Consider the following 14993-nt stretch of genomic DNA (forward strand, 5'->3'; position numbering starts at 1 on the left):
GGTCGTAAGGCTATTGAGTGTAGATGGATTTTAAAAGGAAGACGGACAATGATGGTAAATGTCACCATTAAGAAAGCTCGACTTGTCGTTAAGATGTTTTCTGACAAGTTCAAGGAGTTGACTACGGTGAGATTTTCTCACTCGTAGCGATGCTAAGAGTCTATTGGAATTATATTAGCGATTACTGCATTATTTATGAAATCTTGCAGATAGGATGTCAAAACATTGTTTCCTCGACGATTTTCTTGAGGAAAGGTTGTATGTGATACAACCGGAAGGTTTTGTCAATCCTGAAAAGATGCTAATAAGGATGCAAAGCTCCAGCAATCCTTCTGAGGACTGGAGTAAGCATCTCGGAGTTGGAATGTATGCTTTGATGATGATCAAAGATTTTGGGTGTACACAAAGTTTATGAGAAACTTGTATTTCCAAAGAGGTGAGTGGGAGCACTATAGAATTTCTGATGAGTATATGTTTTAACATATTGTTGATCGGAAATGACGTAGAATTTCTGGAAAGCAGATAGGGTTATTTGGAAAGTGTTTTCAATGGAAAACCTGGATTAAGCTACTTGAGCATTCAGCATCAAGATCTATAAGGATAGATCAAAACGCTTAATGGTACTTTCAAATGAGCACATACCTTGACATGATCTTGAAGTTGTTCAAGATGGATCAGTCAAAGAAGGAGTTCTTGCCTGAGTTGTAAGGTATGAAGTTAAGACTTAAAGCTCGACCACGACAGAATAGAGAGAAAAGACGAAGGTCGTCCCCTATGCTTAAGACGTAGGCTCTACAGTATGCTATGCTGTGTACCGCACCTGAAATGTGCCTTGCCATGAGTCAGTCAAGGGGTACAAGAGTGATCCATGAATGGATCACAGGACAGCAGTCAAAGTTATCCTTAGTAACTAGCGGACTAAGGAAGTTTCTCGGTTATGGAGGTGGTAAAAAGAGTTCGTCGTAAAGGGTTACGTCGATGCAAACTTAAACACCTATCCGGATAGCTCTGAGTAGAGATACCGGATGCATATAATGGAGCAACAATTTAGAATAGCTCCAAGTAGAACAGTTATTTGGAATAGCTCCAAATAGAGCGTGGTAGCTACATCTAGGAGATGACATAGAGATTTGTAAAGCACACACGGATCTGAAAGGTTCGGACCCGTTGACTAAAACCTCTCTCACAAGCAACATGATCAAACCTGAAACTCATTGAGTGTTAATCACATAGTGATGTGAACTAGACTACTGACTCTAGTAAACTCTTGGGTGTTGGTCACATGGCGATGTGACCTGTGAGTGTTAATCACATGGCGATGTGAACTAGATTATTGACTCTAGTGCAAGTGGGAGACTGTTGGAAATATGCCCTAGAGGCAATAATAAATTAGTTATTATTATATTTCCTTGTTCATGATAATCGTTTATTATCCATGCTATAATTGTATTGATAGGAAACTCAGATACTTGTGTGGATACATAGACAACACCATGTCCCTAGTAAGCCTCTAGTTGACTAGCTCGTTGATCAATAGATGGTTACGGTTTCCTGACCATGGACATTGGATGTCGTTGATAACGGGATCACATCATTAGGAGAATGATGTGATGGACAAGACCCAATCCTAAGCTTAGCTCAAAGATCGTGTAGTTCGTATGCTAAAGCTTTTCTAATGTTAAGTATCATTTCCTTAGACCATGAGATTGTGCAACTCCCGGATACCGTAGGAATGCTTTGGGTGTACCAAACGTCACAACGTAACTGGGTGACTATAAAGGTGCACTACAGGTATCTCCGAAAGTGTCTGTTGGGTTGGCACGAATCGAGACTGGGATTTGTCACTCCGTGTGACGGAGAGGCATCTCTGGGCCCACTCGGTAGGACATCATCATAATGTGCATAGTGTGATCAAGGAGTTGATCACGGGATGATGTGTTACGGAACGAGTAAAAGAGACTTGCCGGTAACGAGATTGAACAAGGTATCGGGATACCGACGATCAAATCTCGGGCAAGTATAATACCGCTAGATAAAGGGAATTGTATACGGGATTGATTAAGTCCTTGACATCGTGGTTCATCCGATGAGATCATCGTGGAACATGTGGGAGCCATCATGGGTATCCAGATCCCGCTGTTGGTTATTGACCGGAGAACGTCTCGGTCATGTCTGCATGCTTCCCGAACCCGTAGGGTCTACACACTTAAGGTTCGGTGACGCTAGGGTTATAGAGATATTAGTATGCGGTAACCCGAAAGTTGTTCGGAGTCCCAGATGAGATCCCGGACGTCACGAGGAGTTCCGGAATGGTCCGGAGATAAAGAATTATATATAGGAAGTGCTATTTCGGCCATCGGTACAAGTTTCGGGGTCATCGGTATTGTACCGGGACCACGGAAGGGTCCCGGGGGTCCACCGGGTGGGGCCACCTACCCCGGGGGGCCACATGGGCTGTAGGGGTTGTGCCTTGGCCTATATGGGCCAAGGGCACCAGCCCCAAGAGGCCCATGCGCCAAGAGAAGAGAAAAAGGGGAGAGTCCTAAAGGGGGAAGGCACCTCCGAGGTGCCTTGGGGAGGATGGACTCCTCCCCACCCTTGGCCGCACCCTTCCTTGGAGGAAGGGGCAAGGGCTGCGCCTCCCCCTCTCCCTTGGCCCTATATATAGTGGGGAAAAAGGAGGAGCAAACCAATCTAAGGCCTGACGCCTCCCTCTCCCTCCCGTGACACATCTTCCTCCTCCCGCAGTGCTTAGCGAAGCCCTGTTGGAATCCCGCTACTTCCACCACGCCGTCGTGCTGCTGGATCTCCATCAACCTCTCCCTCCTCCTTGCTGGATCAAGGTGTGGGAGACGTCTCCGTTCCGTACGTGTGTTGAACGCGGAGGTGCCGTCCGTTCGGCGCTAGGATCATCGGTGATTTGAATCACGACGAGTACGACTCCATCAACCCCGTTCTCTTGAACGCTTCCGCGCGCGATCTACAAGGGTATGTAGATCCACTCCTCCCTCGTTGCTAGATGACTCCATAGATAGATCTTGGTGACACGTAGGAAAATTTTGAATTATTGCTACGTTCCCCAACAATTCCCAATGCGGCGGACCCGATGACTCTCTTCTGTGACAACACTGGAGCTATTGCCCTTGCCAAGGAGCTCAGGTTTCACAGGAAGACCAGGCATATCAAGCGTCGCTTCAACTCCATTCGTGAAAATGTTCAAAATGGAGACATAGATATTTGTAAAGTGCATACGGACCTGAATGTAGCAGATCCTTTGACTAAGCCTCTTCCTCGAGCAAAACATGATCAACACCAGAACTCTATGGGTGTTCGATTCATCACAATGTAACTAGATTATTGACTCTAGTGCAAGTAGGAGACTGTTGGAAATATGCCTTATATGCAATAATAAAATAGTTATTATTACATTTCCTTGTTCATGATAATTATCTATTGTTCATGCTATAATTGTGTTATCCGGAAACCGTAATACATGTGTGAATATATAGACCACAACATGTCTGACGGTGTCCTGGACTAGGGGGTACTCACCACGTCGTCTCCCGATCTATTAGATTGGGCCGAGGCCCCCCATGGCCGTATACTCATGGGCCAGTTCGGACAGCTGCCGCATACAAGGAAGATTCCATAAAGACTTGGCGATCAAGACAAGGACTTCTCCCCACCGGCGTATTCGGCTAGGACTCTTGTTAACCTAGGCCTCTAATGCATTATATAAACCAGGGCCAGGATAGTCAATACGACATACACATCAACAATCATACCATAGGCTAGCTTCTAGGGTTTAGCCTCTCCGATCTCGTGGTAGATCTACTCTTGTACTACCCATATCATCAATATTAATCAAGCAGGACGTAGGGTTTTACCTCCATCGAGAGGGCCCGAACCTGGGTAAAACTTCGTGTCCCTTGCCTCCTGTTACCATCCGGCCTAGACGCACAGTTTGGAACCCCCTACCCGAGATCCGCCGGTTTTGACACCGACATTGGTGCTTTCATTGAGAGTTCCGCTGTGTGATCGACAAAAGGATCGATGGCTCGCCTGCAGATCAACTGCGACTTCGGCGTCTTCGTCACCAGTTCGACTGGTCACCTTGGTTCGACCAAGAATTGCACCCCGTGTTCGGATCACCATGTTCGGACGAGGGCCTTCATCAAACATCAACTCTGATCTCTATCAAGATCACGGAGGAATTATCTATGGAGCTCGGGGGCTCAACGTCAACATTGCTTTGATGATCGAGTATCACTTTGATGATCGCTTTGGTGGAATTGTGCGGAATTGAGTCTATAACAACCCTGGAAAATTTCGTCGAGTTCCGATGGAGGAATCTCTGGCAATCCACGATATACCGGAGCCCTGTCAAATCTAGATGGGAATTTGGATAAGTTTAGGGCGTGGTGTCCAGCTTCTAGCTCGGACGTCCTTCGGAAGATCCAACCGTTGATCGGCTGCGGAATTCCTATATCTACCACCTCTCAAAATTTCAGCTCGATCCGACCGTCCAAACTCCGGAAACCTTCCGATTAGTGCATCACTTTTCGGATCTGTTTTCCGCACGAAAACGAATCCGACCCGAGTTCATCTTTTTTATGAGCGGGATTTCGGACATCCCTTTTGAAGGAAGTTTTGTATGGGGTATTGTGTTTTGTTCCCGAACACATCCCACTAACTTTAAGATCTTTTGAACATGATCTTCAACATCATGCTGGTGTCAAACCAGTCCGGCAATATTACTCCACGGCTGCCGACCTGCGCTAGACACGTCGTCACTTTAGCCGAGCTCAACTTCTTCGGATCATCATCTCGGCAAGCCGAACAAGAGTCCGGCATCACGAAGGATAAATCATCATCAACATCGCCGCCCCACGGATTACACGGAGCGGGCATACAGGCATCGCTGCACGGTCACTTCATCAAGCCGGCATCGACCACGTCACGACCTGCAGCGACAGGGCCGCACTATTGCTTCTTCAAGCTGGTGTCCATCACGCCGACCTACTCCGACTCATCGGCTGACGTCGAGGCTTCGACATCTCGGCTGGACCGGGGGTTTCACCATCTCTTCATCAACCTACTCCGGACACTTCGGCGTCACTAGCCAACCAGCTCCGTCACGTTAGCTGGGTCGAGGGCTTTGCCTCGGCGAATCAACCTTTACCAGCATTGCCATGCCGTCGTTTTATCGCCCATCAGGCAATGGGTGTGCGGAGCGAGTCCCAATTTTGGGAATCACCTTCCTTCGGATTGCTACAACAAATAAACCAGATGCTATTAATTCCAGTATTTTTTGCTTGTTTGGGTTCATTTTTCCCAAAGAATTATTACTCTGGTTTGTCCATGATATGTACACAGGTCTATCAAATGGTGACCACATTAACGATGGTCGCGTGGGGGTTCGATCAATTTCCGTACATTGTCCGGCGAACGCCGCATCCGGAGCTCGGACCGACCTGTGAATTCAGGCTTTGCCGCGCCTTTACTACATCATGCCGACGCCCTGCATCGACATTGACTTCGGCGCCAGGCCATATTTCTTCTATTCCTCACTTTGCATAAATTATTTATTATGCAACATTTTTTTTAATTATCATTATTACTATTATCTCCGGTTTGCACTATTTTTTGTGCACAGGAAAATGACCCGGGGACTTCGGCGTCACTCTGCCGGTCTGCATTTACCGTGCTATGTCACCACTTCGGCGTGTCGAGCTCTCCGCTCCGCCACCTCGGGACCAGCTTGGGGGATGGAACCTTGCCCCGCACCAAGCTCGGACCGCGTCATCAATACCGAACACATTAACCAGCTAAGACGCTTTCATGCTCAAAGCTTTAATTTCTAACTCGTGTTCGGTTCGACCAAGCATTATACTTTTTTGGAAAAAAGTTGCTTGTAAAAAATTTCCTTGTCCAAACTTTGTTAGTGACACATAAATTCAAATACCCAATTCATTTGGGGGGTTCCTTCATGAAGCTTTTCCACTTGCATATGATTATACTTGTACGGCTTCGTTCCTTGTTCGTGTATTACGCCACAATATGCACCATATTGACTTAAGCGATTTGCAAGGTAGGTTGCCTCGCTCCTGTGTTTACCCCTACGTTCCCGATTGTTCGGCTAGGGAGTAAAGGGACCACCTCTGCGATTGTCACGATCGGGTCGCCCGAGCCGGACCTCAGACTGGGTGAAGCCGAAAGCTAGCACTCTTATAGTTTTTAATGATGGTCGGCACACAACGGAACTCATGAGTACAAAAAACTATTGCACAAGTTTCATAATAACAATGAGCGCCGAAGAAAGGTATCGGTGGGGGTACTATTTTCTTCGAAGATGCTTCTTACACTTCACGGTAATATAGCATAAATTACCTGAGCGCGCTTTGTCTGTTACAACCTTATGGCCTGATTGCCTGGTTATTGGAAACACCGTCGATATTCTCGACCGATGGAGTACATAACACTTTTCGGTCCTTAACCGACGAGGGAGAAGCTGACGGTCGGTTAAGACGCGTTTAAAGTCGGTTGAACATAGATATGATATAAGTACTTCGGTACATGCAATCATTCTTCTACCCAAGTCACTTGGGGGCTCTTAAGTTTATTTGAGCCATTTTATAATAAGTGTTATTCTTTTTAGTCGTTGCAAAGTTTTATTATTATTTATCATTCCTTTTTTCGACATGAGTGTGCGGTCACTAGCCGGGGAGCCTAATTTCTCTCTCAAAGCCGCTAGAGTTTAGTTTGCTAAACTGGCCTGATGAGAAGTACTCCGCCCTCGGGATAGGAGGTTGAAGCCGTAGGCTGAGCCGCTCGAAGTCTTGAGATAGGATGTATCATGTTAAAGCACGACAAAAGCACTTCTTTTTTCTAAGACCAACTTTCGGATTGGCACCGAACACTTGAAATTGTTCGGACGTCATGTTTTTACTGACGTTTCTTGGTTTTCCAAGCTTTTTGGCACTTTTAAACTATTTGTGCTTTTCCATTAGAGCTGAGGTTTAATGATCATGCTTACCATGAAAACCCAAAGAAAGGAACCGATAGCGGGACTATTTTTTTTGGAAGACATTTCTTCTGTTAAACAGTAATATAACTCTCTGCGTACCTTTGTTTATAAAACCGTATGGCCAGATTGCCTTGTTTGTTGTAAATCTTTGTCCTTATAAAGGCTTTATAAAGTAGGACAAACACTCCTCGGCTACTGGCCGAGGAGGTGGAAGCCGATGGTCGGTCAACAAAGTTTTGTATAATGCGGATCCGAGCATTAATGACGTAAAGTACTTGGATACATAGAGTCATTACACATGGATATTGATCCTTAATTCCGCCACCCGTGCCCGCATTAAGGCTCAGGGGCTAATGGGCTTCGGGCTTATTATTTACAAATATTAAAGGGGCACATTGATCCCCTGATCTGGTGTCACCACCCGACCAATGTCTCGGGGGCTACTGCATTGCTTGTCCAATGTAGAAAATTTTATGTGCAATATAGTTTCCGAGGAGATTTTGATCCTCAGGTTGGTCGGCCGCACCCAACCTGAGTCTCGAGGACTGAGCACGCTGCTTTTAGTGTCCCGAAGTATTCTGCTGAGCTTGGACTTGATCCTTAGGCCGATTATGCAAATCAACCTGAGTCTCAGCGGCTACTGGGATCAGCGGTCTTACGTCATCCTTCAGGTGCATCTCGGGTTTTAGACCGATACACACCTTGAGGGCTACTGGCTATATATCTCGGCAGAGAATAAATTGCACCAATAAAAAATATTCACAAAAATCGGCCCACATTCGGGGTGGTGCACCACCTCGGAAGCAGCCCGGCATAAAGCTCAGGCGCTAGTGGCTGGCTCCATAGAGGGCATTTCCGGCATTAAGCTCGGCTAAACTCCTTCAAACTTCTTTGAACCAAGGTGATTTACGACACCTCGGATATAGTCCGGCGTTGGAGCTCGGATACAGTCCGGCGTTGGAGCTCGGATACATAGTCCGGCGTTGGAGCTCGGATACATTCCGGCGTTAGAGCTGGGAAGCGGTTCGGCGTTGGTGCTCGGTTGCAAAAGATACCTCGAATACAGTCTGGCGTTGGAGCTCGGACGCAAGAGGACGCTGCCGCCCGGGAACAACTTGAAACCCAAGGTGTGGCATAAAAATAACAAGGCATTGGTAAAGGCCGGAAACTTAAAGGGGCTCCTCGGATACCCGATGTGTAAATTCATCGAATGCATTTCGGCGATCCTCAAGATTGAAGATAAAGAAGATTTGTTGAACCAATTTTCAAGACCGACGACCGAAGGTGAAGAACAGTTCGGAAGAATCGAGGAGCGTCCCTAACTTCAAGACCGGTTCAGGGGGCTACTGACGGTGTCCTGGACTAGGGGGTACTCACCACGTCGTCTCCCGATCTATTAGATTGGGCTGAGGCCCCCCATCGCCGTATACTCATGGGCCAGTTCGGACAGCTGCCGCATCAAAGGAAGATTCCACAAAGACTTGGCGATCAAGACAAGGACTTCTCCCCACCGGCGTATTCGGCTAGGACTCTTGTTAACCTAGGCCTCTGGTGCATTATATAAACCAGGGCTAGGCTAGTCGATACGACATACACATCAACAATCATACCATATGCTAGCTTCTAGGGTTTAGCCTCTCTGATCTCGTGGTAGATCTACTCTTGTACGGCAAATTTGACAATTTTGACCTTGGGACGAAATCAATTCATGGAATGAACTGCCCGTAAAACTATTTCACAGCACTGACCCTTTTGTGTAGCGCCCGCCACGCAGGCGCCACACCCTACGGTGCAACGCCCAGCTCTAGGGCGTTGCACGCCTGTCCACCATGGCAGCCCTTGGGCCCGCACCCAGTAGTGCAGCGCCTCCGAGCTAGGCGCCACACATGTAATGTGCAGCGCCCGGCCCGTAGGCGCTGCACTGTGACTTAGATGCCAGCCGCCCCCTCCCCCTCCCCCCACCCCACCCATTCGTTCCAGTAGTTACAGAACAGGCGCGCCGGCGGCTTCCTCCTCTCCCCCTCTCAATCCCCTCTCCCAAATCCTTCAGATCCGACGATTTGGTCCGTGCATTTCTTCACCAATCCATCCTAGAAGGTACTCTCCTCCGATCCCCTTCTTTCTATCCATAGAAAATATGATATTTTGAAGATTTGGGGAAGCCTTGTTTGATTATATTAGATTTGAATCTTGCATGTATTATAACTTTGCATGTATTACAACCCTTGTTTGTTTGATTTGTGGAACCCTAGTTTAGTTTATGTAAAAGTTATTTGTATGAAGTAGGCATAGTTTATGGAAAAGTTATTTGTATGAAGTAGACCTAGTTATTTGTGAAATCCTAGTTTATTAGTTTTGTTTGATTTGATATGGTTGGATACATAGATTGGTACGGTTGCATCTAGTAGGCGTACTTTAGTTTATTTGTATTGAAAAGATAATCGTGTTGACAAGAAAGCTTTCTTTCAAAATTGTTAGGATGGTTTGGCTTCTCGATGATCACTGGGACAAACAGCACCGGTCGTACGCTATGGCGGTGGAGCAGCGGGTAATAATGAAAGTGGCCTGTTTTATGAATTTCGTATTTATTTCAAACACAAATGCCCCATATGTAATGTTATGAATTGTTTGTTTGTAGGAGCTTGCACCTTTGAAGCTTCGTTCTCATGGGGTCACCCTTGGGTGGATGCTCTATGATGAGCGATACACACCGTATGTAAGGGAGACAGGACTTCTCCCTTTCATTCATATGGTCAGACAATCGACGCCACCCAACAATGCTCCAGCACTCACCGCGCTTATTGATCATTGGCGGCCGGAGACACATAGTTTCCATCTACGGACCGGGGAGATGACAGTGACGCTCCAGGATATTGCTATGATCACCGGTCTTCCTATCGATGGGAATCCTCTATGTATGAGCACCGATTCCGAGGGGTGGCGCACGCAGATGCATGCCCTTATCAGTATGGTTCCTCCAGAGCCTCCGGAACCAGCAGCAGAAAACAAGAAGAAGGAAAGAGTCGCAGCCGGTGCTACTTTCACGTGGATTACTGAGCACTTTGGTACTTACCCACCGAAAGCTAATGAGGACACGGTCAAGACATATGCTCGTGTCTACATGTGGTATGTGATATCCAGGACTATGTTTGCTGATGGCACAGGCAAGAATGCTCCATGGATGTGGCTGAAGGCGTTGACCATCTTCGATAGCAAATGGAGTTGGGCTTCGGCGACACTGGCTTACTTGTATAGACAGGTATGAAGTTGTTTCTTTTTCACTTCATTGCTACATTATGAATGCGATCTTGCTCTTAATTGAACCATGTTCTCTTTTATGTGCAGTTGGACGAAGCCTGTTGTAGGTCATCTGGAGGTATTGGTGGTTGTTTGCTCGCACTTTCCATATGGAGCTGGGAGCGTTTGCCGGTTGGACGTCCGAAGAAGGTGAAGTACGATGATTGGGACGACAAAGGCGACCTACTACGGCTACCCACTTCGGCTTACAAGTGGGATGTGATAAATGAGACGACAGATGATCCCTCGGTCATGTACAAGTTGTACCAGAGCGAGCTTGACGCGATCACGCCTGAGCAGGTGAATTGACATGGCATGAGTGATTATGATGTTTCTATTGCAAGTCGATATCAATTTTGCATTCTATCCCATTTTGCAGGTGATATGGGAGCCGTATGGAACAGGAGATAGTTTTGGTGACCCTTTACAGTTCAGGCTGAATCCGATGTGCACCAGGGATAGGGATCTCTGGCGTATGCGGTGCCCACTCATATGCAACTGGGCGGTTGAGCTTCACCTCCCACATCGAGTGCGCCGTCGGTTTGGTTTATTCCAGGCACATCCGCCGGAGTGGGAGGACATGGAAAAGTTGCTACATGCGTAAGATATAATTAACCTTGAGTACTTAGCAGCTTCTCGGCGGTTTCGATGCTACTAATATTATGTTTCTAACTTGCAGGTTGGATAGGAAAAGGCAGCGGAAGATTAAGGATTGGGCCAAGCATCACAGAAAGTATGTCGTACAGTTTGCGCTTAGTGTGGAGCAAGCTAGGGCTGGAAAAGGAGTCCAGCTTCGTGAGCACTGCCCTGTAGCGTTCAACAACTATCTCACATGGTTTCTTGCAAGTACCCGTGTGGAGGTATGCAAGCCGACGTATGCTGATGAGATTTTGGAAGAACCCACTGTTTTTGATGAGGTAGCCCAACACCAGTACAACGCATTAGTCAGGAAAGGCAACTCAGTGATCCCTTCAGCTCCAATGATGAACTTTGTGGTATTTGCCCTCTTTGCTTTTCATTCACACTATTCACATCTTCGCTTGCCTAACACGTTAATACCATTTCTGTTCATAGCGTGCCCAGATCAAGAAAGCAGCTGATGAGACCGAGACTATTCTTGAAACAACCCCGGCTGGCAAAAGCGATGGAGAAGGTGCACTTCGAGCATTCATCAAGGTTCACATCTCCTTCAAACTAGCACTTAACATGTGTTGCTACGTTCGATGTCTCATTCACTTGTACATGTTGCAGCGCCAGGGCCAAAAGTTATGGCGGCTATCAAACCTTTTTGGTTGTCGTGACCCTGAGTATGTATCACCAGAACGGTCTAGGTCGGCGACACCATCAGATCCCGCTTCGGGCCAGAGCCATGGTGATCATTTGGAGGATGAGGATGTGGGTGTGGTCACCCAAGAGGTATGGCATGAGCATATATATCCAATTATTGATGCATTGCTAACCATATCCTCACACACGGTCTTTCCATATCTTCTGTTGATGCATAGGTTGCTGATGATGATATGACCTTGGGGACGTACCAGGTTAGGTCTGCATACATCTAAAGCCTAGGAAGGGAATCAACAAGTACACACCTGAAGACTTCACCGAAAGAGGCAAAAGGACGGTCGGCACCTCGCGGATGGCGGCTTTGGATGACTATTTGGATGACGATGTCGATGACGTGGAGGAACCGGAGCCGGAGCGGGAGCGTGTTCCTCTTCCTAGGAAGGTGAAGAAGTTAGCCAGCAAGAGGGGGGAGCAGCCAAAAAGCGTTCAAGGAACTAGCTCTTCTTAGGAACCAGCCATAGTCCTTTATTTGTAATGTCGGTGAACTTGGAGTTGTTATGTCGGTGAATTTGGAGTTGTGGTAGCTCTATGTTGAACTTGATCCTCTTTGTATGTCTTAGTTATGTTGAACTTGGAGTTGACGTCTTAGCAATGTTGAACTTGATCCTCTATGTTGCACTTGTTGTCTTAATAATGTTCAAACTGTGACTATTCTTGTTGTCTTAGCAAAGTTTCTGACTGCTTATTCTAGGAAATGTTGCAATGTACCTGATAATGAACAAGTTTACAAGCTACAGCCGCTGCAGCGCCTAGCACCGAGGCGCCACACTATACAGTGCAACGCCTAGCTACAGGGCGTTGCACTGTACAGTGTGGCGCCTCGGTGCTAGGCGCTGCAGCGGCTGTAGCTTGCAAACAGAATGTTTGCTCTCTGTTTAGCTCAGTCCAAATGTGCAACGCCTCAGCTCTAGGCGCTGCACTATACACTGAGCTAAACAGAGAGCAAACAGGCGCTGCACTATACACTGAGCTAAACAGAGAGCAAACATTCTGTTTGCAAGCTACAGCCGTTGAAGCGCCTAGCGTGGAGGCGCCACACTCTATAGTGCAACGCCCGGCAGCTAGGCGTTGCACTGTACAGTGTGGCGCCTCGAAGCTAGGCACTGCAGCGGCTGTAGCTTGCAAACACTTTGTTTACTCTCTGTTTAGCTCAGCCCAAGGGTGCAACGCCTCAGCGCCAGGCACTGCACTATATAGTGTGACGCCTAGCGTTGAGGCGTTGCACTCCTGGGCTGAGCTAAACAGAGAGCAAACAAAGTGTTTGCAACCTACAGCCACTGCAGCGCCTAGCTTCGAGGCGCCACACTGTACAGTGCAACGCCCCAGAGCTAGGCGTTGCACCTGTACTTAGCAAATTTTTTGGCACATGCACACATATTCCGATGAGGAGAGATAGTAGTTCACGACACATAGCAAGCAAAGAACTGTGACACATAGTAGTTCACAATACATAGTACTTCACGACACATAGTACTTCACGACACATAGTAGATCACGACACATACTAACTCATAATATATAGTACTTCACGACACATAGTAGATCACAACCAAATTGAGGAGGACAGATAGTAGTTCATGACACATAGTAGTTCACAACCAAATCGAAGAGCATAGTTTAGAGGATAACACGATTATCGTCCACAAGCAAGTTGAAGATGACATAGCTCTATTGCGTAGAGCAAGGCCCTTTTCCCTTCTTCTTCTTCCTCTCTTCTTCCTCTTCCTCCTCCCTTTTCCTTATGAGGTGGGCCTACTTAACCACCCTCTCCATGAATATCTTATCCTCCCTCTCTTTTTTTTCAGCTGCAATTGCCCAAAGCTTCATGGTTCCTTCTTCAAAATCCTTTTGACGCTTCTTCTGTGCCTCCTCACATTTCCTCACCAATGCTTGCTCCCTAGCGCGCATCGCATTTGACGCTCTCTCTTTTTCCTTCCTCTTCTCCTCAAGCTCCTCTTCCTTCTTCTTCTTTAGCTTGGCTGCATCCTCCTCTCTAAGCTTCTTCGCAGCCTTCTCCCACCATCCCGCCATCTCATCTTCGCCATCCTCCTTCATTGTTGGTTTGTTGGGTTGGGAAGCCGCCATACCTACAATGAGTGAAACATAATGGTTAGTAAAGACAATACAAACAAATGAAAGCACATGTAAAAGAAGAACATATGAAAAAGAAGAACATATCGAAAACAAGAACATTTGAAACATTATAGTTAGTGAGCAACATACGGAAATGGTCCATCGAGGTATCCAAACATTCCTCTATAACGACCTTGCCCTTATCCATCACCACGGCCAAGTCCATCACCAAGGCCAAGACCATCACCACGGCCAAGACCATCACCACGTCCAACACCACCACCACGAGCTCTACCACCACCACGGCCTAGACTACCACCACCACGGCCTCTTGTAAGTCCTAGTTGCCGACCTCTTTGTTGCCTAGATCCTCTTTGACTAACACTTGGTTGGCTTGGCACTTGTTGGCTACCACTTGGTTGGCTTGGCACTTGTTGGCTACCACTTGGTTGGCTTGGCACTTGTTGGCTACCACTAGGTTGGCTCCCACTTGGTTGCCTTGGCACTTGTTGGCTACCACTAGGTTGGCTCCCACTTGGTTGCCTTGGCACTTGTTGGCTACCACTAGGTTGGCTCCCACTTGGTTGCCTTGGCACTTGTTGGCTACCACGTTGTTGCCTTCGCACTTGTTGGCTACCTCTTGGTTGGCTTGGCACTTGTTGGCTACCACTTGGTTGGCTCCCTTGTGTAACTCCTTGTTGGCTAGTGCTTGCATCATTTTTCTTGGACCTTTTCCTTGGTTTCGTACATTTTCTTTTGTTGTGGCCATGACCTTTGCATTCCCCACAACGGGAGCTCTCACGAGGCTCTTGGAATTGATCGTTTCCCGCTTCGCGGCGACCACCATGCCCCATCCGTCCATGTCGCCTCTAAGACGCTTTGTTTTACGTCTACCCCGTTTAACAACCTTCAACTCCGGATCCGGCCATAGTTGAACTCCATGGTACTCCGGCCATTGTGATTGGTCAAAGTATGGGTGAAAGCGGGGAGCCCATGTTTTCTTGACCGTCATGATTGAGAACTCCAACTCCCTCACGGTGCGTGGGTGATTGATGTCCACATTTCTAACGCGGCCAGCGGTATACAAATGTGAGCATGGGAGATGAAGCAACAATGGCTTCCCGCAAGAGCAATCACATTGTGTTAAAGACACCTTGAAAGCCCGACCTCCATGTTGCCGGCCATCGTTTGTGGTTCCTCCTGGCTCTTTCACTTCATACTTCCACTCTTCGTTGTCATATAATATAGC

This window comes from Triticum urartu, chromosome 7A (genome assembly GCF_056163025.1).
Source record: "Triticum urartu cultivar PI428250 chromosome 7A, HENAU_Tu73, whole genome shotgun sequence".
NCBI lineage: Eukaryota > Viridiplantae > Streptophyta > Magnoliopsida > Poales > Poaceae > Triticum > Triticum urartu.